This window comes from Eurosta solidaginis, chromosome 3 (assembly GCF_040869045.1).
Source record: "Eurosta solidaginis isolate ZX-2024a chromosome 3, ASM4086904v1, whole genome shotgun sequence".
Taxonomy (NCBI): Eukaryota; Metazoa; Arthropoda; class Insecta; order Diptera; family Tephritidae; genus Eurosta; species Eurosta solidaginis.
The window spans coordinates 177,492,863-177,515,051 of record NC_090321.1 but is presented as its reverse complement, the minus strand read 5'-3'; the positions used below and the strand labels follow the sequence as shown (position 1 = coordinate 177,515,051).

General features: G+C 36.0%; 1 protein-coding gene across 12 annotated transcripts in view; it reads left to right on the top strand.

Annotated features, from left to right (window-relative positions):
• The window catches only part of LOC137244680 (uncharacterized), a 416,557-nt gene that overhangs the window by 225,066 nt on the left and 169,302 nt on the right, over positions 1–22,189 (top strand). The window lies entirely within an intron of this gene.

The window sequence follows — 22,189 nt, the reverse complement described above, 5'->3', positions numbered from 1 at the left end:
AAAAGTGCAAAAACCACCTGTTTTACCCATATTTGAGGTTATGTAGCCTTGCAGATGTTTTCTTTCAACAAAATTAAAGGATGGAATCTTTAAATGCAAGTCTTCTTTCAAATGGCGTCGAGTTTGCTCAAATATAATTTTTGTTTTTTTGCTGAGATATCGCATTTTGAAATTTTCATGTTTCTAAATTTTCCTACATCTGAAAATCGATTGAGATAACATAGACATGATATAGTCGATTACTAATTTTCTTGAATTGAGTCTTATTTTTCTTAAAATTTTGTCTCACACCATAAGTGCGCTAACTCACCACACCCCGACACCACAGCCCTGACCCGTAGAAACTACCCCTATCATACCGCAAGCAGGCAAACCCACTTAAGTCTGGGGACAGCGTTTACTCACATATTTTTCTTAAAATAAGTCATATTTATCTAGATATCTCACACCACAAGTTGGCTAATCAACTTAACTCCTAATCCACCAACCCCCACGTATCCCTAAAGAAACCCGAAAATTTCAAAATGCAATATCTCAGCGAAAAAAATTATATTTGAGCAAACTCAACCCCATTTGAAAGAAGACTTGCATTTAAAGATGCCATCCTTTAATTTTGGTGAAAGAAAACATCTGCAAAGCTACATAACCCCAAATATGGGCAAAAACGGCGTTTTTTGCACTTTTAGGAGAATGGTTGCAACGAACGGGTTGTTCTGGGCTATCACGCAATACTCAAGTACTGGCAGTTTTTTCGAAACATTTGATGCTCCTTGCCGTTTACGCCCTAAGCGCACCTCTGCGCCCCAACGTCAACTATAGTCACGACTCCAATGGCATAGTCTCAGAGCCTAGCAGCAAGGCTCACGTCAAATGGCGCCTTCTACTTTTACAGGTACTTATCACATTTACAAGCTTTATACTTCTAACAAGAGCAATACTGAGCATCAGGAGTTTGCCACACTCTGCCCCCATCCCTCCCTTCCTCCCACGATTTTTCTTCCAGTAGCATCCAGCTCCTTGTTCTCGCCACATGTGCTCCGTATGCGAGCAATGAATATATACAATTGCGACATCGGTCCAATGAGCTTCATGCCTTGGTCGACGTCACTTTTGTAGATACATATCAGCGCTTAGTAGGGAAACCCCCTGGCGAATGTTTCATTACGCGCTGCCTGCAATAACTGTTACAACGGTCCCAAAACTGGTGCAGAGCGTACGACGAAAATGTGTTATATGGAATGACCCTCTACAACACAATACAACTCTGTCTTACTTCTATGTATATGTCAAACAATAAATATATCCTTTACTTCCGGTTGAATTACAATTGAACTAAGTTGCTACTATTTCCACACGCTGCGAATATCGGTTTGTATATAACACATCAACAGGTTATGGGCCTTAAGTCATCGCGGGTGAATTGTAGAATTGTTAATTCTTGAAGTCATTCTTGAAAAAAGTACACTTTGGTTGTCTCAAGATAAAAATATTGTGTTTCGAAGAACATAATGCAGGCGAACAATATTGGTTTCGCATTCGAACGTCTAAAAGGGCGTGAAAACTTCGATGTATGGAAACTCCACGCTAAATCTTATCTAGTGATTAAAGGTTGCTGGGACGTGGTACAATCGGGGTTAAAGGCTGATGCCGCCGAAAAAGATGTACAAGCAGATGGACGCGCTCTTGCCGAAATCACTCTAATGGTTGAGCCCATAAACTTTTCACACATTGCAACTGCTACAACAGCAAAAGAGGCTTGGGAAGCCTTGATTTCGGCATACGAAGAACGTGCAGAATCGGACTACTTAAACAACTCGTCCAATGTAGACTCTCTAATTTCTCGTCGATGCAGGAGTACTTAAACTCTTTAGTGATGACGTCATTAAAAGTGCAAAATTCTGGACTGAAAATTGATGAAGAAGTGACTGCATCACTGATACTAGCAGGCCTGCCGGATGACTTTCGTGCTTTGGTTTTAGCTATCGAGAACTCTAATCAAAGGCCTACAATTGATAGTGTCAAAACGCTTTTATTGCAAGAGGCAAAATTTGATAGACAAGAGTCTGAAAATGCGCTTTACATAAAGAATAAAAAGAAAACAACTAAATTTCTTAGATGCCACAATTGCAAAGAAGAAGGTCACTTTGTAAAAAAATGCCCCAATAAAAGAAGAGGTGGCAATACTCACACAAAAGGTGAGAAAACTCTATTTGCTTCGTTGCTTTCGCCTGACAGCCGCACAGCTGATTGGTATATTGATTTTGGCGCAACCGCACATATGACGCAAAATAAAAACATTATTTTCAATGAAAAAGAGTCAATTGATAAAAACATTATTGTAGCGAACAACAAAACCATTCCCATAGTGTCAAGTGGTAATGTAAAATTGTGTTTATCATCTGGATACGATGCTGTGCTTAAAGTAGATTACGTTCCCAAGTTGTGCGCAAATTTATTGTCCGTGCGCGAAATGGCCAAAAGGTAATATTAAATAAAGATTATTGCAGAACTTACGATAACCAGAGCAATTTGATAGCCACCGCGACCGCTGTAAATGATCTATACAAATTAAACATTCAGTGTGAAAAATGTGCTTTTCTGGCCAGCAATGACTTTGATTTATGGCACCTCAGAATGGGCCACATGTGCACTGAAAAGTTAAGAAAAATTAAAGATTCGTGTAGTGGTATTGATTTTGGTAAAATTGGAAATGAGCAATGCGTCGTATGCATTAAATGCAAGCAAGCTCGTGCGCCTTTGAAATAAAGCGGTACGCGCGCCAACAACTTGCTTGATCTGATACATTCAGACGTCGCCGGTCCATTTCCAACTAAATCTCACTCGGGCCATAGATTTTTTGTGACCTTCGTGGAAGATTATTCTCGAAAAGTTACTGTATTGCCAATCAAGCAAAAGTCTGACATTTTTGATGAATTTGTCAGATTTAAGACATTAGTAGAAAATCAGTGCTCACGGAAAATAAAAATATTTCGCTCAGACAATGGCACAGAGTACACCAACGGAAAGTTTAAAAAATTTTTAATGAAAAATGGCATAATACACCAAACATCCTCGCCATATACACCCGGCAAAATGGTGTAGCAGAACGATTAAATCGAACAATTGTAGAAAGAGTGCGCTGTATGTTGATTGACTCGGGTTTAAACAATAAGTTTTGGGCGAAGCGTTGGTCACTGCAGCTTATATTTTGAATAGAGTTCCCCGTAGTGAAGATTTTCGGTCTCCAGAAGAAATCTGGTCGAATATAAAACAGTCGCTAAAGCATATGCGCGTGTTCGGCAGTAAAGCCATGGCGCACGTACCAAAAGGAAAACGTCAGAAATTAGACGTAAAGTCCATCGAATGCATATTTGCTTACCGCTTGTTTGACCCGGAAACACGTAAAATAATAATAAGTCGCGATGTAGTTTTCATTAAAAAACCGGCTAGATCACACGTTTGTGAACTTTTCTACGTTTCTGATTCCAACGAAGTTCAGAATTCAGAGGCGATAGAATACGGAGAATTCACGAACTTTGAAGAAAAGCAAAAAGAGATAAACATAAAGAATTTACGAACGTTGAAGAAAAACGAGAAGAAGTAGAACATTGTGAATCAAAGAATGTCGAACAGAAGCCAAATGAAATAAAAAGTGAATGCGAAACAGATTCAATTGATTTTGATAATGCTGATTCCCATTTGAGGCGCTCCAAAAGAATCGCAAGTAAGAAAACAGAAGACTGACCGTGTTTGCAAGCTGCAAAAGTTGCTCTTTGGGCTTAAGCAGTTGAGCAGACTTTGGAACGAAACGTCTATCCATGCTTTGCTGGGCCTTGGTTTGAAACGCAGTGAGGTCGATCAATGTGTGTATTATAAAACAAATGATAGAGAACAAACATACGTGGCTGTATACGTCGATGGCGTGCTTATTTTTTCAAATAATATGGCCTCAATTCGGAAACTAAAACAAGAATTGGCATCAAAATTTAAGGTGAAAGATCTCGGTGAGGCCTCGTCAGTTTTGGGCATGCGCATTCAAAGGGATAGTGCAAAAGGCATAATAAAGCTATATCAATCCCAGTATGTTGGTGATATATTAGAGCGATTCGGTATGGCTGATTCCAACCCCATCTCAACTCCGCTTCTCTTTAACCAAGAAATTAGTGCAAAAATGTGTCCATGTACTGAAGACGAAAAACAACAAATGTCAGATGTACCATACATGCAGGCTATTGGATGTCTACTTTTCGCATCGCAAATAACGCGTCCCGACATTTCATTTGCCATTAATTTTCTCAGTCGATATTCCGACAACCCAGGAAATGCTCACCGGGTGGCACTTATGCGCGTGATGAGGTACCTCAAAGGTACGATTGACATGGGCCTTGTTTTTAGCAGAGATGCAAGTGAAGTTAATGTTTTCTGCGACGCAGATTGGGGTAGTGACGTTGAACAACGAAGATCGACTACTGGGTATGTATTTAAATACCAAGGTTCAGCTATTTCTTGGTGTACACGCAGGCAACGCACAGTTGCTTTATCGTCCACCGAAGCAGAGTTCATGTCAATCACTTCGGCAATTCAGGAAGCAATATGGCTCAAAGATTTCATCGGGAATTGGAGGGCACAGAAAAACCATTAGCACTTTACTGCGACAATAAAAGTGCAATACAAATCGCAACGAATAATTCATACTCGCCCCGTACGAAACACGTAGATATCAAAAGCCATTTCATTCGACAACATCTACAAAATGGAAAGATCATCCTCCGCTATATGTCAACAAACGACATGGTAGCTGATATTCTAACGAAAGGAGTAGCTAAGGGAAAGCACACATATCTCTCAGATGCTATTGGTATCAAGTCTGTAAAATTTTAAATCATAAACTACTTATATATGTATATATTTAGTTATAAACCTCTATGTATACATTATTTAAGAGCGTCATTCAGGAAAGGTGTTATGAATTCGTATGTATATGGAATGACCCTCAACAATACAATACAACTCTGTCTTACTTCTATATGTCAAACAATAAATATATCCTTTACTTCCGGTTGAATTACAATTGAACTAAGTTGCTACTATTTTCACACGCTGCGAATATCGGTTTGTGTATAAAGCGCCAAATACACGGCACGAACATTTCCGCGAACATTCCCGTTATGTCATGTTTCTGCGACCTTTTCTGTCGTGTATGGTGGTGTTTGCCAGTTCGCGCAAATGTTCGCCAAAAATCAAAATATTTTAATTTTTGCCGAACATTTGCGCGAACTGTTCGTGCATGTATGGCGAAATAGCTCATAATCGTAGTAATTTCTGAACGGAACAGACGTACGCGGAAAAGTAAAATGGACAATAAAAAATTTCTGAGTGAATTTATTGAAATGTATAAATTTTTTTTACGCTTAATTGCCACAGCGAGCAATATTGCTGCAGCACAATTGTTGTCCGTATTCATCGCTGTCTGAAAGAGAACTAATGTTCGGCCAAAAGTTCGTATGGTGTATGGCCAAAGCTGCGAACAAGATTGCGGAATGTTCGCGGAAATGTTCGTGTCGTGTATTTGGCGCTTAACACATCAACAAAATTGCATCCAATATTTTTTTTTCTTGCAATGTACAGTTTTAATAACGGCGGCTGCCGCGGTGTGGTGGTAGCCCTCGGCCGTGATTCGGCAAACGCACCGAATGTATTTCTGTCAGGAAAAGCTTTTCAGTGAAAACTCATTCACTTCGCCGATGCCATTCGGAGTCGGCGTAAAACGTGTATACCCCGTCATGCCAATTTCAGAGAAAAATTAAAAAGGAGCACGACCCAAATTGGAATAAAACCCGGGCCTAACTCCTTTTTGGATGTATATCGTGCCTTGTATTAATTTTAGTAACTTTTTTACTCCGACTCATTTACCAAGCATCTGGAACAATGAAGCTTTCCTGTGTCTCCTAGTTTCGAAAAAAACAAATTTACAAATGTAGAAGGTTTCTTGGATTTGGCCACCTGGCTGTATGCATGTTTGTACATCTTACCTTGAGGTGATTGGTCATATTACATCAACAACATTGAACTCTACTTACGACGTGTTGCATGTGGCAACTTATTATTGCGCGTAAAATACACAATTTATAGGTATTCGCTTAAATAGTAGATACTTATTTTTCTTTTTTATATATCTTTGCTATTTTGTGTAACTCTTTCGGTTTTTATAAACTTTGTTGTCGTATTTATTGTTTGCATATTCTGAAGTTCAAGACGCGCAACGCTGTAGCAGCTACGCTCTGTTTGCCAACATATACATGCATACATACACACATTATACTCAGCTGAGCAGAGCTCACAGTGTATATTCCCACTCAGTATTTAGGTGATTAAATTTTGAATTCCGCTACATATCAATACAATAATAAATAATGAGTTATCATACAATTGAACAAAAGAAATAATAAAATCATTTTTCGATCACTTTTTGAATCATTTTTGAAGTCCTTTGATGATTAAATTTTAATATTTCATAAAAATCAACAAAAAGAATAATCAAATATGCTTACCTTTCGATGATCAAAAACTGAATATAGTTTTTCAATAACGTTTTGGAATCATATTTGAATCAAATGTGTTTACTTTAGGTGATCAAAAATTTATAATCATTTTTCATTCAGCTTTCTGAATCTTTTCTGACTATATTTGTTGACTGAATAATGAATTTTATAGTTGTTGAAATTTTACTTTTCATTAAAAATCTTATTTTTTTCTCATACAAATATTTTTTGAATCATGAAGCTAAGAAAAATATATAAAAACTTTATTATTTATGCAAAAGATATTCTTCAAGACAAAACTAATGTAATGCTGCTCGTGAACGAAGATTTGCCCAACCATTTCTCCCCTTCAGCTTCCCAGAAAATACATAATGATTGGAAAATACATAGGTTGTGAGCTATTTGAACCCCAGGTAAGTGAAACTCTCTTGACATATTTACCTGGATATGTCTTCAACATCCCGTACCGTATCGTATTTTAAGATATTGACGATCATAGCTGATGTTGGATGTTGTAGTCGCAGGTGTATATCGGTCAAGCTTGTTTGCGAGTTAGCTGTGGTTCGAATAGCTCACTTTCGCATGCTTTCTTCCTCTGATGAAATATGATTATTATGTAGTATCTTATTTTGAATGAGATATGAAGAATAAATCCATAATACTCGCATTCAAAAATGATTCAAAAATCTAACCAAAACGATTGATCATGATCGAATATGATCAGAAAATAACTGTGAAAAGAAGTCAAATATTACTCTAAAACAATTAAAGCTCTATTTTACAATGATATCAAATATGAATAAAAAGCGTTTCGAAATAGGAATCATAAATGATTATTCAAGAATGATCACATTTAAGGTACATTTTTCTCCCGATGATACGTTAATTTTCGAACAGAAAATGCTTTTAAATTTGAACGTTTTTAATCATCTTCGGGTATGATATTTGAATATTTTTTGATCAAAATTTTCAAAAAATGCTGGCTGGGTTAATTTTGTTCGCATAACTGTACGCCGTAACGGCATAAACTAATCGAGACAGATGTAGACTTCTATATATCAAAATGATCTGGGCGCAAAAAGAAATTTTTTTAGCCATGTCCGTCCGTCCGTCCGTAAACACGATAACTTGAGTAAATTGTGAGGTATCTTGATGAAATTTGGTATGTATGTTCCTGAGCGCTCATCTCAGATTGCTATTTAAAATGAACAATATCAGCCTATAACCACGCCCACTTTTTCGATATCGAAAATTTCGAAAAACCGAAAAAGTGCGATAATTCATTACCAAAGACGGATAGAGCGATCAAACTTGGTAGGTGAGTTGAACTGATGACGCAGAATAAAAAATTAGTAAAATTTTGGACAATGGGCGTGGCACCGCCCACTTTTAAAAGAAGGTAATTTAAAAGTTTTGCAAGCTGTAGTTTGGCAGCCGTTGAAGATATCATGATGAAATTTGGCAGGAACGTTACTCTTATTATTATATTTGTTCTAATAAAAATTTGCAAAATCGGATGACGAGCACGCCCACTTAAAAAAAAAGAAGTTTTAAAAGTCAAATTTTAACAAAAAATTGCATATTTTTACAGTATATAAGTAAATTATGTCAACATTCAACCCCAGTAATGAAAATACAAAAATAAAAGAAAATTTAAAAATGGGCGTGGCTCCGCCCTTTTTCATTTAATTTGTCTAGAATACTTTTATTGCCATAAGTTGAACAAAAATTTACCAATCCTTGTGAAATTTGGTAAGGGCATAGCTTCTATGACGATAACTATTTTTTCTATGAAAATGGGCGAAATCGGTTGAAGCCACGTCCAGTTTTTATACGCAGTCGACCGTCTGTCCTTCCGCTCGGCCGTTAAATCGATATATCTTTACTAAACTTAGTTCACGTACTTATCTGAACACACTTTATCTTGATATTAAAAATGGGCGAAATCCGACCACTGTTGCGATATCGAAAATTACGAAAAATGAAAAAAATGCCATAATTCTATACCAAATATGAAAAAAGGGATGAAACATGGTGATTGGATTGGTTTTTTGACGCAAAATATAACTTTGGAATAAAACTTTGTAAAATGGGTGTGACACCTACCATATTAAGTAGAAGAAAATGAAAAAGTTCTGCAGGGCGAAATCAAAAGTCCTTGCAATTATGGCAGGAATACTGTTCGTGGTATTACATATATAAATAAATTATCGGCACACGACAGATGATGTTCTGGGTCACCCTGGTCCACATTTTGGTCGATATCTCGAAAACGCCTTCACATATACAACTAAGGACCACTCCCTTTTAAAACCCTCATAAATACCTTTCTAAAATACTCATTAGCATCTTTCATTTGATACCCATATCGTACAAACACATTCTAGAGTCCCCCTGGTTCAACTTTATGGCGATATCTCGAAAAGGCGTCCACGTATATAACTATGACCCACTCCCTTTTAAAATACTCATTACCACCTTTCATTTGATACCCATATCGTACAAACAGATTCTATAGTCACCCCTGGTCCACCTTTATGCCGATATCTCGAAACGGCGTCCACGTATAGAACTATGGCCCACTCCCTTTTAAAATACTCTTTAATACCTTCTATTTGATACCCATGTCATACAAACACATTCCAGGGTTACCCTAGGTTCATTTTCCCACATGATTTTCCCTTATTTTGTATCCAAAGCTCTCAGCAGATTATGTTATGTTCGGTTAGACGCGAACTTAGCCTTCCTTACTTGTTGTATTTATTTATATGTACACATGTCGACTCATCAGTTGTTTTGTTGCCTGACGGTTGTGGCGCCCATCGGCAACCTTCACCTCTTTAATATGTGATGGGTTAGCTGCTACTTCGTGGTTGCTTCGTCGCGCTAATGAATGCAGCAACAACAACACCGGACACTTGCACTTACAACTCCACAAGTGACGCTAGCAATTACAGAGTAATAAACAACAAAAATAAAAGTCGATTCAAACCATCAATACTAATAAAGCACCTGCTTACAACGTGCCTGACTGCCAACGCCACCTGCCTGCACCAGGCCACATGCAACTGTGTTAGCCACTGATTGCCGCAGCATCGCCGCCATCACTGCCCCAATGATTTGAAAGCTCCACTGTGGCTAACTCGAATGCAATTATCGCATATCCCAAGCATGCGTTATTCTTTGCGTTATTCTGTGCTGCTGTGGTTTTTCCTTGTTGGCTATTTTTTCAGCATTCTTCTTTTGATTCACTTTTATTTTTTCGTTGCTTCTACGCATTGCCCCAAGCCTGGTATTCTCTTCAAGTGTGAATTAAATTTTCATTTGCATTTTTCACACTTTTCCTCGATGGTTTTATGCGCATTGTTGCGAACTCTTGTTGTTTTTTAATTGTTTTTGTTGTTACTGTCCGAGCTGATTTTTACCCCCCCCCCCCCCCCCCCTTTATTAGCTTAATCGCAGTTTTTCTGCTTTTTATCTCGCCAATTAAACTCAAAGCATCTTCTTTTTTTTTTTCAAACTGTGTAGATCACGGTTTTTGTTGAGCAAGCTTTAGTTGTTGTGTGTTGTTCTTGTTATTTGTTTTGTTGTTGGTGCACCACATTGACCGAGTGACCGATTGATTGTTTCATTGCTGTTGCCAATTTATGTGCAATGTTCTTCATTTACAGTTGTCAGTAATAGTTGTTATTTTTTCCTTCTTCTACTGCTGCAGTAAACGTTCTTACACAAGGCTACATTTCTATAGTTTTTTTTTTTTTTGTTTTGTTTGTTATTTTTTAATCTTAATGCTTAGGTAAGAAAATCTACTTTTTTAACAGCAAAAGAGTATTTTGTCTTCACCAGTGCAGTTCCGTCCTCTTAATGTTGCTGACCAATGCCGCCCTTCTTGCACCATCCGTGGAATGTTTCGTCATTTTGAAAAGAGGGGTCCGACGCTCTTTACTAGCAGCTAGTATTTAATTTTAATTAATTACGGTTTGGGTAATAAATGGTGTAAGCGTAAGTGTATTTTCTGCAAGGCAAGTAAAGTAAAGTACAGGAAAGGAAAGGAAAGAAAAGGAAAGGAAAGAAAAAGAAAGGATATGTATGGAAAAGAAAAGATAAGGATGGGATAACTAAGGAAAGAAAATGAAGAGTTTGTTGAATGTGGAATAGGCGACTTATCGAAGTGTTAAAAATCTGTTAGCGGCAACAAAGGTTGTCGATGTGTTATAAATACTTTGTCAACCAGCTATCGGTTTGCTATCGAAAAGTGAGCGAATTGTTGTTGAAAAGTTATTGAATTGTTATCGGCGTGCAATCACTTTGTTATCGTAAATTTATTGACATGTTATTGAAAATATCGATTATATATAAAAAATGGCATCAAAAAGTTATCGATTTACTATCGAAAAGTTATGTTACCGAAATGTTTTGGATTTTTAATCGAAGTGCTAACAATTTTTATCGAGGGGTTATCGATATTGTATCGGAATGTTACTAATTTTTTATCGGTTTGTTATTGCTATCAACAATTCACGTGTTTGTTATGAAATAGATACCGATAAAATTTCAATATAAAATCAATTAGTTAGCCGATGACAAATCGATAACTTCACGGTATTGATTCTCTGTCGAAAATGAATCGATAAAAAATTATAACTAGTCGATAACGGTTGTTATCGATATGAAGCCGACAAGAATCCTCCCAATAAACCTAAAAATTATTTATTTCTGCTAAAGTTTCCGCGGGTACCTCTGCTTTAGTTAATTTACAAACATTACTTACCCATCGAACTTCACAAGTACTTAGTACTTATGCCTTTTTTCATCGTCCTTGTTGCGCCTTTCTGGCGCACGAATCTCCCCAATTTTCTATTATTTTTCCTTTAGAAGGTATATGTTTCCTTCAAATTTCTTGAGCTTTGAAGTTATTTTCATATAATTTTGTGCTGCTGCTCGGTTTGGCAAATTACGAAAAACAGAGCTTAAAAGAAGATTAAAGGAAGCAAACAAACTTCTCTAGACAAACAAAAAACAAAATTATGTCTATTCGAAAAAGCAGATTTAAGACTTCACATATTACTTCTCCCTGGACTTGGTTATACTCGCCAGTGACCGTACGCAACCTTGCTCCAGGTAACGGTTTTACTCTCCTGTTTACCAAGTCAGATCGGATTAAGGAATGAGATGCGCCCGTATTTACAGTCAGTACACGTTCTTTGCCATCCACATTCCCTCTGACGGTAAGACTGCTCGATTTCCTACCAATTTGCGACACAGATATCACAGGACATTCAATAGCTGGAGCTAGCTCTCGATCTCCACATCTTACTCGCTCTTGCTGATCCCTTCCAGCTTTGTTATTAAGACCACCCATGCTGTTGAAACCACTAGTATCAAGATCGCAATGACGTGCAATGTGACCGGGCTTCCCGCATTTGAAGCATTTGATAACTCTTTCACTCCGCTTTTGCGATCCTTTCAGCGCCTCCAATATTGTGTTCACCCAGTCTGTCCTTTCCACCTCCCCACGGCGTGCTTTGAACGCTGGCTTACACAGAAGCGATGCTGTGTTCTGAATCAGAGCATGTGCTACCGTTTCTGTGAATGTAGATTTTGGGTTTGCGTATGTTGCTCGCTTCGCTTCGATATCCCGTATGCCATTTATGAAACTCTGGATTTTTACCCTTTCAGCGTATTCCACGGGTGCGTCCACATTTGCAAGATGAGCCAATCTTTCAATATCTGAAGCAAACTCCTGCAATGTCTCATTTGCTTTTTGGTAACGGTTTTGCAACTCAATTTGGTATATATGTTTTCTAGGCTCGCTTCCGTAACGTCTCTCGATAGCGGCCATCAATGCTTCATAACTGTTACGTTCGTACTCTGGGATGGTCTATAATATATCTGCAGCTGGTCCTTTTAAAGCCACGTACAATGCAGCAACTTTATCTTCGGCATTCCAGTTGTTCACTGCTGTCGTCTTCTCAAATTGGAGCTTAAATACCTGGAAAGGAGCAAAACCATCAAACGTTGGGAATTTTACCTTCAGAGTAGACGTTGAAGTGATTGGACGGTTCAATTGTAACTCCTGAATCTGATCTTTTAAGCATCCATCTCTGACTCCATTTTATCTTGTCTTTCACTAAAAACCACTAGCTATGATGAGTTTCCTATGCGTCCAGCTGCAAGGATATGCGATCCTCCTGTGCTTTCAACTGCTCATCCAACTGAGATGTCATATATGTCTTCTGTTCTTCCAGTTGAGTTTCCATCTTGGATTTAATCTGTGTCGACATTTCTGAAATACGTGCTTCAATCTTCGATGTTATTTCTGACGACATTTCTGCAATATGTCTTCTGTTCTTCCAATTGAGAGGACATTTGCGACGAAATTGATGTTACTGTCGATGTTTGTCCAGATATTGCAGCCAAAATCATGTTCAAGTCTGTACCCGTAACTGTTTGCGATGTTTCGTTTTTATCTTCAATTTTTGTTGTTGTCTCGTCCCCATCAGGATAAAAGACATACTCGTCCACATCAATTCCTTGCGACTCCATTACCTCTCGTAGCCGTGCTTGAAGTTCGATCTTATTGCCGGTTGTATTCAATCCACGGTTCTCCAACTCCTTTTTCAGTTGCTGGATCTTTAATTCACTCAACTTTGCCATGTCCAAGTTGTATTCACAATCTTCGGAATTTATTCAGCAATTCCTCTTCTGACACCAATTGTAACGAATTTACTGAAATTCCGCTTGTGTGCAACCTTCTGCTAACGTTCGAAACACTGAACTGTTGAATAAATAACTCCACTATTCAATAATGCAAAATGGCCTTTATTAAAGTTTTTCACTATAACACTACTATTGCTCGCCAGATAGCGTCTTAAATCAAACTGATTTTTATGCCTCTACTGTTGCTGCCTTTTATACTGTCTGGCTTCCTCGTTGCATAGTTCTAGGTTTTTCTATTCTAGAATTTACTAGTTAGTTATCTACTATAAAATTACTATGTATATAGCTTCTCATATACGCGTGTATTTGTGAGTGATACTTGCACAAACCATTGCCTACTTTTGGGAGCATGTCAGATATATACATGTGTTTGTGCATTTTCTCTCCACTGCTTGTATGGACATATGGGTAGACATAATGATTCATTTGTTGATATGCATACAAGTCACTGCTTATTATCGCTTAGAGATGACAGTACCCCTTAGTGTTGCTAATATTCGTAGCTATCTTTTCATGTGCAATGTTCTTTTCTACAAGAGATTCGAAATAAATTAAGCATGAATTGTATCATACTTCAAGGCGGAACCTCCTTTTATTGTTCTCCATTCTTTGTAAAAAAAATTTTCCCCATATTACACCTGAAGAAATTTTCAGTGAAGAATTTATTAAAACATGTTAACCTTCTAACTTCTTCTAAAATGCAACTTAATGGCAACCTCCAAAAAAAGTAGCCAAAAGAAGAATTTCTACAAAATTATTCCTCGTGAAATTTCACAGCATGTACAATCACTTGCTCTTATTCTAAAAAATCGCGATTCGCTTACCCTTTATATTTTTTTGCTCATTTTGCTGATCAATATAGCGAAACTATTTCCGTAATATTAGAAATGAATACTAATCGATTTCCAATGTTAAGCAAGTAGAGTAAATTACCATTTTACCTTGAAATCCAAGACGAATTTTTGCTGAAAAAAATTGCTTGGTTTGTACAATAAAATCTCAAAAAAATGTGATTCTCAACTGCATGCTCTTGCCACTGAACCCCAAGTAGAATGATGCAGCAGCTAAAGCAGCCGACCCACCGCTCCCCACTTACCATATGAACTTGCCAACAATTTGCTTCATTTCGTTTCGTATCGTGGTGCAAGTGTAGCAATTGCAATTTCCCGCTCAATCATCTTGCCACTTGCAATTTGCAACTCATCATTATTAGCTTAATGTTATTGTTATTGCTTTTTGTTGTTGTTGTTGTATATTCTCTTGTTGCCATTCTTTTCATTTAAATCGGCGTAAAATATTCGATTTGATATGACATTCATCGTCCCCATAATGGAATGCAAGGTCATCAATATTGAAATTTTGTTTACTACCAGTAAGTTTGTATGTATCTTTATTTGGATGTGCTTCTTTACGAGTTTGTTAACACATGCAAAGTACATTATGTACACATTGCTGCTTTTAGAGCTACTAGTATTTTATGTGAACTTCTTCGCCGCTAGCGCTGTCAGCTTGATTACGTTACGTCCAGTGGTGCGCATGCGTGTAAATTGAGTTTTGATAGCATTTAAGTGAGTGAATTTGCTACTAAAAATTCTTGTGTGTCATCAGGTTTTTGTGAACCTTCAACTTCCTTATTTTACTAAAAGACGATTAGCATATAAGTCGCTTCTAAATATTTGAAATTCCACATCAGCAAGCTGTAAATTAGTTGGTAATTGCTGAGGTGACTAATCTGGCAATGGCGCCGAAAATAATAGGCGAATAGAGTCAGCAGATTTATTACTTATGCATATATTTACATAAATATGTTTGGTGAATAATCACCTTCGTCACTTAATGACCGACTGGTCGATTTTAACTATCGCGTATCCCTTATTGATTTCCCCTCAACATTCCATTTCCAGCTCAAGTAGCATCGATAGCTATGCCGTTTGCACATGTTTGTTCTTGAGCGCTGCAAACAAAAGCAATGCACACTTTCAGGCAGACTTTCTTATATTGATTTTTTAATTATGTAACAGGTGGCATAGTCGATATAATTCCTTTTAGTTTAAATGTTTTGCTTTATTAATTTAATGTAATATTATGTCATAACTTTCAAACACCCAGGGTTTTCTGTACTCGCATTCACGCAGCTATGAAGTGATTAGCGTGCCTAAAAGTAGACTTCAAATTTGTATTTTTAGCCCTGTTATGTACAAATATCCGGAAAAGCGGTAACAATTTAAATTTCTGACACCGCATTCGAATTCAACGTGCCGAATGCAAAGAAAATTTTCCAAGTATGCAACGCGATTTTGAATTTTTGCTATAAATCGTCTGGACCCATTTGCCACATTTGGAATCGATTCAATCCTCAAATTATATTACCATTGTTGCACTGCTACGTAAGCAGCAATCACTTCATCCCGTTCGAGGTAGTAAGACAGATGAGCTACATTAAAACTATGACAAATTTCTCGCAATATACTGGCGAGGATATATAAACCGAATTTCTTTTCCAATTTGTGGTGTGGTGAACTTGCTAGCCCGCTGCAGAGGGACGCCGTTTTTTTGCCAAAATGGGAATAATTTTTCGCTATAGGAATTTCTTCTCAAACCAACAACATTTTCCTATAACAAAGAGAAAACCTTTCTTATAAGCATGGAAATTTTCTTTATTATTATAAAAATTCATATAATAAATTGAGGAAAAATTTCTTTGCATATTGCAAAAAATCCTTCCAATGTTTACCTTCTAAAAAATGTTTTTTTTGTTTTTTTGTTTTTATTGTTTATTTCATATTTGGCACATTGGTAGCCACAACCGCTAGTGCCTAAACCTGGCTTAGAAGTACACTGACAAAGTCTGTAGTATGAGCATTCCCTGGAAAATGGTTAATTTTCGTCGATTTTCGAACTGCTCGCTTTGTTAATTTTCAATGATATATCATATATGTATATTATTTCTAATTGCTGTTTTTATGTACGGGTCCCTTTTTCGCTCTTATTTGGAATCCAAATCTCTAAATTTAGTTTTGGTTGTAAAGATGGATATTCGAGCTATTAGCGAGCTTTGGGCAATTTCGGTCGTAGTGCTTTTCTTTAGCTATATTTTATTAAAATAATTTGTTAAAAATAAACTATTGTGAGCACACAAAGAAATCTATTTGTACTATGGCACTATTTGCGCTGTATTACCGACAGTTGCTACCATACGCCAGATGGCAGCGCAAGCTGTAAGTTTTAATTGATTGATAGAACAGCTGATTTCTATTGATATTTGATAAGAGGCTGTTATGTTGGTTGCGCAAGGTGCGCACGGGCCCGGCTCGTATATATATATTTTAAATATATCACACCTCAACGTACCAAGGGGGAAGAGTTTAAAATTTGCATTAGCTTGACAAAAAAAAATTGGTATAGAAAAATTATATTGAAAAATAAAATTATTATCAAAATTTTCCAAACCATTTTGTATACCTTGTTATAAATTAGCTGAAAAATCACAGAATGTTCATTTCTGTACACAGACTAAGCCTGTACCTGGAATATGTATGTGAACATAAATAAACCGTAGTAAATTTCCAGAACAGAAATTTTCCATGGCAGACAAGTTTTGTAATGGTAAAACTTGATTCCAAATTTGAAGTTGATTTGCCCGGGGCTTGAACCCGGGATTTTGGAGGAGGCGGAGCAGACTACGAAAAGGGGAAATGGAAATTTGAAAAGTGAAGTGCACACGTGTTTCGTAATAATTTTTTTTAACACACAATTTTTTTTTTTGTTCGAATAAACAGATTTAAATTATGTTTGTTATTTTAACAAACCTTGATACAATTACTACCAAATGTATTTTTTTTTGTAATACTAATAGTTTCGCTGAAATTTCACCTGAATGGCTTGTGTCCCGTACAAACGTATGTTTTTTGCGATTTTTCACACATATATACCACGCAATTCTAATGCACTAAAAACTTTGTCTGAAAAAGTTATAGTTTTATTTTAGTTAAGGCTTAAAATGAAAAAAATGTGTACGATTTGTTCCGTACCAACCGTGGAATGCTCCAGTAACAATTATCAACATAGCTGGGTGCTTCAACGCTGCCTCCGTTTAAGAAGACATAGACGACTTTTCTCTAGAATCTTAGCACTCCCTGAACATTGGTTACTATATCGCCCTTTTCGTTCTGACAAAAATTTGACACGGATTTGAAATCTTTCGTCTTTCGCCGAATTTTGGATTATATTTTAAATATTTCCTATACTCTGTGCCGTATTTTTCGATCCGGTGACAGTGATGCAGCTTTGTGGATCCTTTAATATTTGAACTTTTAGCTGGATATCAAAAAAATTCGAGAAACACGGAAGTCGATCATCCTCACTGCATTAATTATATCTGTGCTCTTTTGCAATAACCGCTTAAGTCTTATATTTTAGTTTGCCACAAATTGATATTTAAGGTTTAAATGCATATTTGAAAAAATTTATACAGGTACTCAATCAAAAGTTCGTGAATCAGATGGCTTAAAGTAAGGTTAATAAGGGCCTCTAAACCTTTTTTAAATCGCATGCGTATTACAAGAAATTTTTGCACTTAAATAACTTAGTAGGTTTTTGCAAATTTTAAAGTATGTACGCTTACATCTTACATCGACTTAAGCCTTTATTGCAGATTTTGATTTAAATATCAGCCTAACTTATATCGACACAGGTTTTTATTGCAAATAGTAAACCAAAGAAACCTTACGACTTAACTCAAAACGGAAATATATAGGCTCGAGTTAAATATTTCATTTGTTAGTTTTATTTAACAATAAATACAATTTTTAACAAAAAAACTCACTCCATAAATTATAAAAAGTAAAAAGAAAAATTCGGGGTCATTGCACTCATATCTATGTTTATATTTAATATAGTGAGCTAAGTTTCATTATAACTCTTTCATTAGGCAATGGATTTTTTTTTTTTTTAAATAAATTGTATTTGAACATCTATTTAGAATATGTAAAACTTTGAAAGGCTCAATTTCATTAAGACTAGTTTTATAGTAAATTTTGGCGAAATTGCTTTTTTATATCGTAACCATTTAAAGAAATCTTTCGCTTTTTTCATTACTAAGTCTCCAGTTATATTTTGATTTTAGTATATTGGAAAATGTATAGAAATTAACTGTATTCATTTCTATAACATAAAAACGTTTCTTGTACCTCCACACCCAACAAAATAATACCAATCATGTGGATTGTGTATTGTAGCATTTGTGATTTTCTTCTTTCTTTCAATAAGCGCGTGATCTACGCCGCTCTCCATGTGGCTGTGGCCTGGTTCCATAAACTTGTGGTCGATAATATATGTAAATAGGATTGGGAACGCGATTTGCTGATGTGAACATTGCGAACACAAATGAGCCAATTATCACTGTGAAACACAACATGGCTCACTCCCTGAAGGTTCTTAAGATATTCGAATGTACAAGAAGCGATCTGATTTTCACCGCGCCCTGATATTCCGTCATGCCACATGTAGCAATATGGAGATATTGTTGTGCAATCGTTAAATTAAAAGTCCACAATTGCCTTTTACGAAAGCTTAAGGAGATGCGCAGGAAAGAAGCATATATTTTTGTAGGTCGAAGGTAAAACTTCTTATGCCAATAGTTCCTTTATCTACCCATTTGGAGTTACAAGCCAACTCCGCTGTTTCGTGGTGCACTGACCGCTAATTCTGCAATTATTGAACTAGATCTTGATTGTTGCCTTGATTAGGAACAACTATTTTTGCTTCCAATTTATCACATGTTTGACAAGTATTTACTTTAATTTTCTTTGCTAAAAATGAACGTGCCGCGCTGAAAATATATATAATAAATTCTTTACATTTAAAAACCTTCCAATTTTAAAAACAAGCAGTGGCTTGGGATGGATATTTGCCACAAAATAGTGCATACATTTTCGAAAGTGATAACTCGGCGTGAAAGTATTTGCAGTAAAGGCCACTCCTTGTGTAGTGCCTCTCATAGCTTTGAAAGCTGTTAATGTGTTTTTTTTATTTTGCTTATTCTATTTTTAGAGAGCATGTTTCATCCAGCTGGGGAACCACGTCTATCAAAAAAACTTAAGTTTGGACTACATATTTTTTTTTTTTTTCACAACGCTTTTAAAAAACTTTTTGACATACTTGAATATTTGTTCTTCATTCACATTATACACAATGGTATGGTCACGTTGACGGGGCGTTTTAGCGTCGTAATAGCTCCAATAAACAAAACTCGTTCATTGTGAGAACCAAATGCGCAAAAGCTATCAAATACTTTATTGTGGAGAGAAGGTGATATTTTAGTATTTAATTTTCTGCGCCATTCGTCATTTATAAGGTGGAAAACTCTTTCTGCTACTACTTTGGAATTTACGTAAGTTTTACCACTATTCCGTTTAATTTGGAGTTTTAGCTTGAGAAGGAACCTTTTTCAGTGCTTCAAATAGTTTCATCGATTTCCTGGTGATCCACTTCAGACTCAATGATACTATGTTTATTATTTTCAGTTCAAAGTTCCGATTCAAAGTCAGTAACTTGATAATGAGGATCGATTCCCGATCCTCATTATCAAACGCAAACACTTCGAATTCGGCGAACCCATTTTTTTTTTTTTTGATTTTCGTATTGAAAAATACACAACTGTTTAGATCTCTTCGGAAATTTAAGGATCTCGCCTAGTTAGAAACAGTTAACACTGCACTTTTCACTCAAATGGAACACTTTTAAATGTAATTTACTAATGCGTTCATACTTAGTGCGTAAATTTTTACATTAAAGAAATCAAATTGCCACAAATTTAAATATTTCATGTTCGAATACCGACACTTTCAAAGCTGGGAAAACAGCCTTTGGCGGACGAGTATAGTGACTAGCTTGCGATCGCAAGGTTGTGAGACCAAATCCAGAGATAGAAAACGGTTTTTATTTCTTTTAACGAAACATCTGCTATGAAAGTTTGTGATAAGTACACTGGATGTGTGCTATTTGTTTGTACTACAAAAACTTAAGTAGACTCAAACGTGTTATAACAATAGGTGCAACAACCGGTTATTTCGATAGAGGTCCGTTATTCGCGGCATAACAAATTTACAATAAAAACCTAATTCTAGTTATCACTCCTCTTTGTAAGTTTTCCATTTTGCAATAATCGCTTACTACGACTTAAGCTATTTCTACTTTATACTAAAATGTGCCGCTTTGTTAAGAAAATATGTTTGCAATAACCGCTTATCTCGAGATAGACGTATTATGCAACACAAATAAATCTTAACATTTTTCTTAAGGACAAATAAGCTACTTATGCAAATGTAAATTAGTACAGTTTCGAGTTCGGCGATTATGCACTTGCCAATAACTTCTCTATTAGTTTACTTAGAAGGATACTGGTTGGACACAAATATGTAGCTTTAATTCGCGAACCCATTCCACTAATAACTCAAATTCTTCTTAAGTCGACTTAAGCGGTTATTGCATGAGGCCACAGATATATGAAATTGCTATGTAAATGTATATTTGTGAACAACATATGTATGTATGTACATTTTTTCATAGCCAAATATATTGGGAAAAGCGGTATATTTTTATAGAAAGTCACAGCATTTTCAATCTTTTTTGAAGTCAATGAAAGATTCGAGCGGCCTTCGTAAGCCTTGTCACGTTTATTTTTTGTTCACGATATTTAAATACAGTTTTTAAGTCAACCTTGCGAAGTTGATCATGTAAAATTTTAGCATTGTAGCTTTATAAATATTCGGTTACTTATTAAATTATCACAGAATTATATTTCGTTTTGAAATAATACATATTTGTTTTTGAATTCCATTACAATACATTTCTTTAGTTACTGCTAAGGAAAACGTGTGATGATGACCCCTCGGACAAATAGGCTGGCGTATGGCAATGCTAACATACATTTTTTTTCGATTGAGTTCACCGATTTTTTCGGCTGACTTAAGTAGGATATCAAAAAAATTGATAGGCGTTATGACCGATCTAGTCGATAGTGGCTATCGAAAAAATCGGATTTTTTTTGTGAATTTAGCGCCCCCAAAATGCCTTTCTGAATCCGCCCATGAAATAAACACTCATGTCTGTGCATATGTAAACTCCTTAACGCATTTACAACAATAAATTCATCCATAAATAAAGAGCTAAATAAACGTAAATACCTGTTGAATAACAAAAAAGCAAATAAACATACCATTAAGAATACGCTGCACATGCGCAGTTGCATATAAAACTTTACATACCTACACGTATGTGCATGAAAGCCTTAAATTATATAATTAAATACCTAAATCCATATATTTACATACATACACATATGCTAAATCAATTTGTTCTCGACGTGTTGAATTCCTTGCACGCCTGTCCATCAAACGTAAATGAATTTGTATGTGCATAATTAAACATAATTAACTGAATGACTAAACGTTGACCTTTTCCAAACACACACACACACTTGTTTAAATAAAATTAAAAAAAAAAAAATACAATACAATAATTGCATTTTTATAAACGATAAACTACAATTGTTTGTATCAAAAGGAAATTGTGTATTTTTCAAAGTTTCATCAAACGAATTTAAATATCATTAAACAAATTGAAAAAAGAATTTACGGCAATTACTGGAACTTAGCCTTAAGTGTCCATCAAATTCTAAAACAAAAACAAAAAAACATATTACGAAAAACCAATTGCTAGTTAATAAAAGCTTCTAAACAAGTAGAAACAATTGTGTATGTGTGGAAGTACATATTTAAATAAATATCTGTACACAGAAGGTTACACCTTGGCGGTGGTTGGTTTTCATTAAATATTTTATGGTGACGCGCCATCAAACGATTTAAACGTAAACTTCATAGCTGTAATGATTTTTCTGCACATACTTAAGTAGACATATGTGAGCT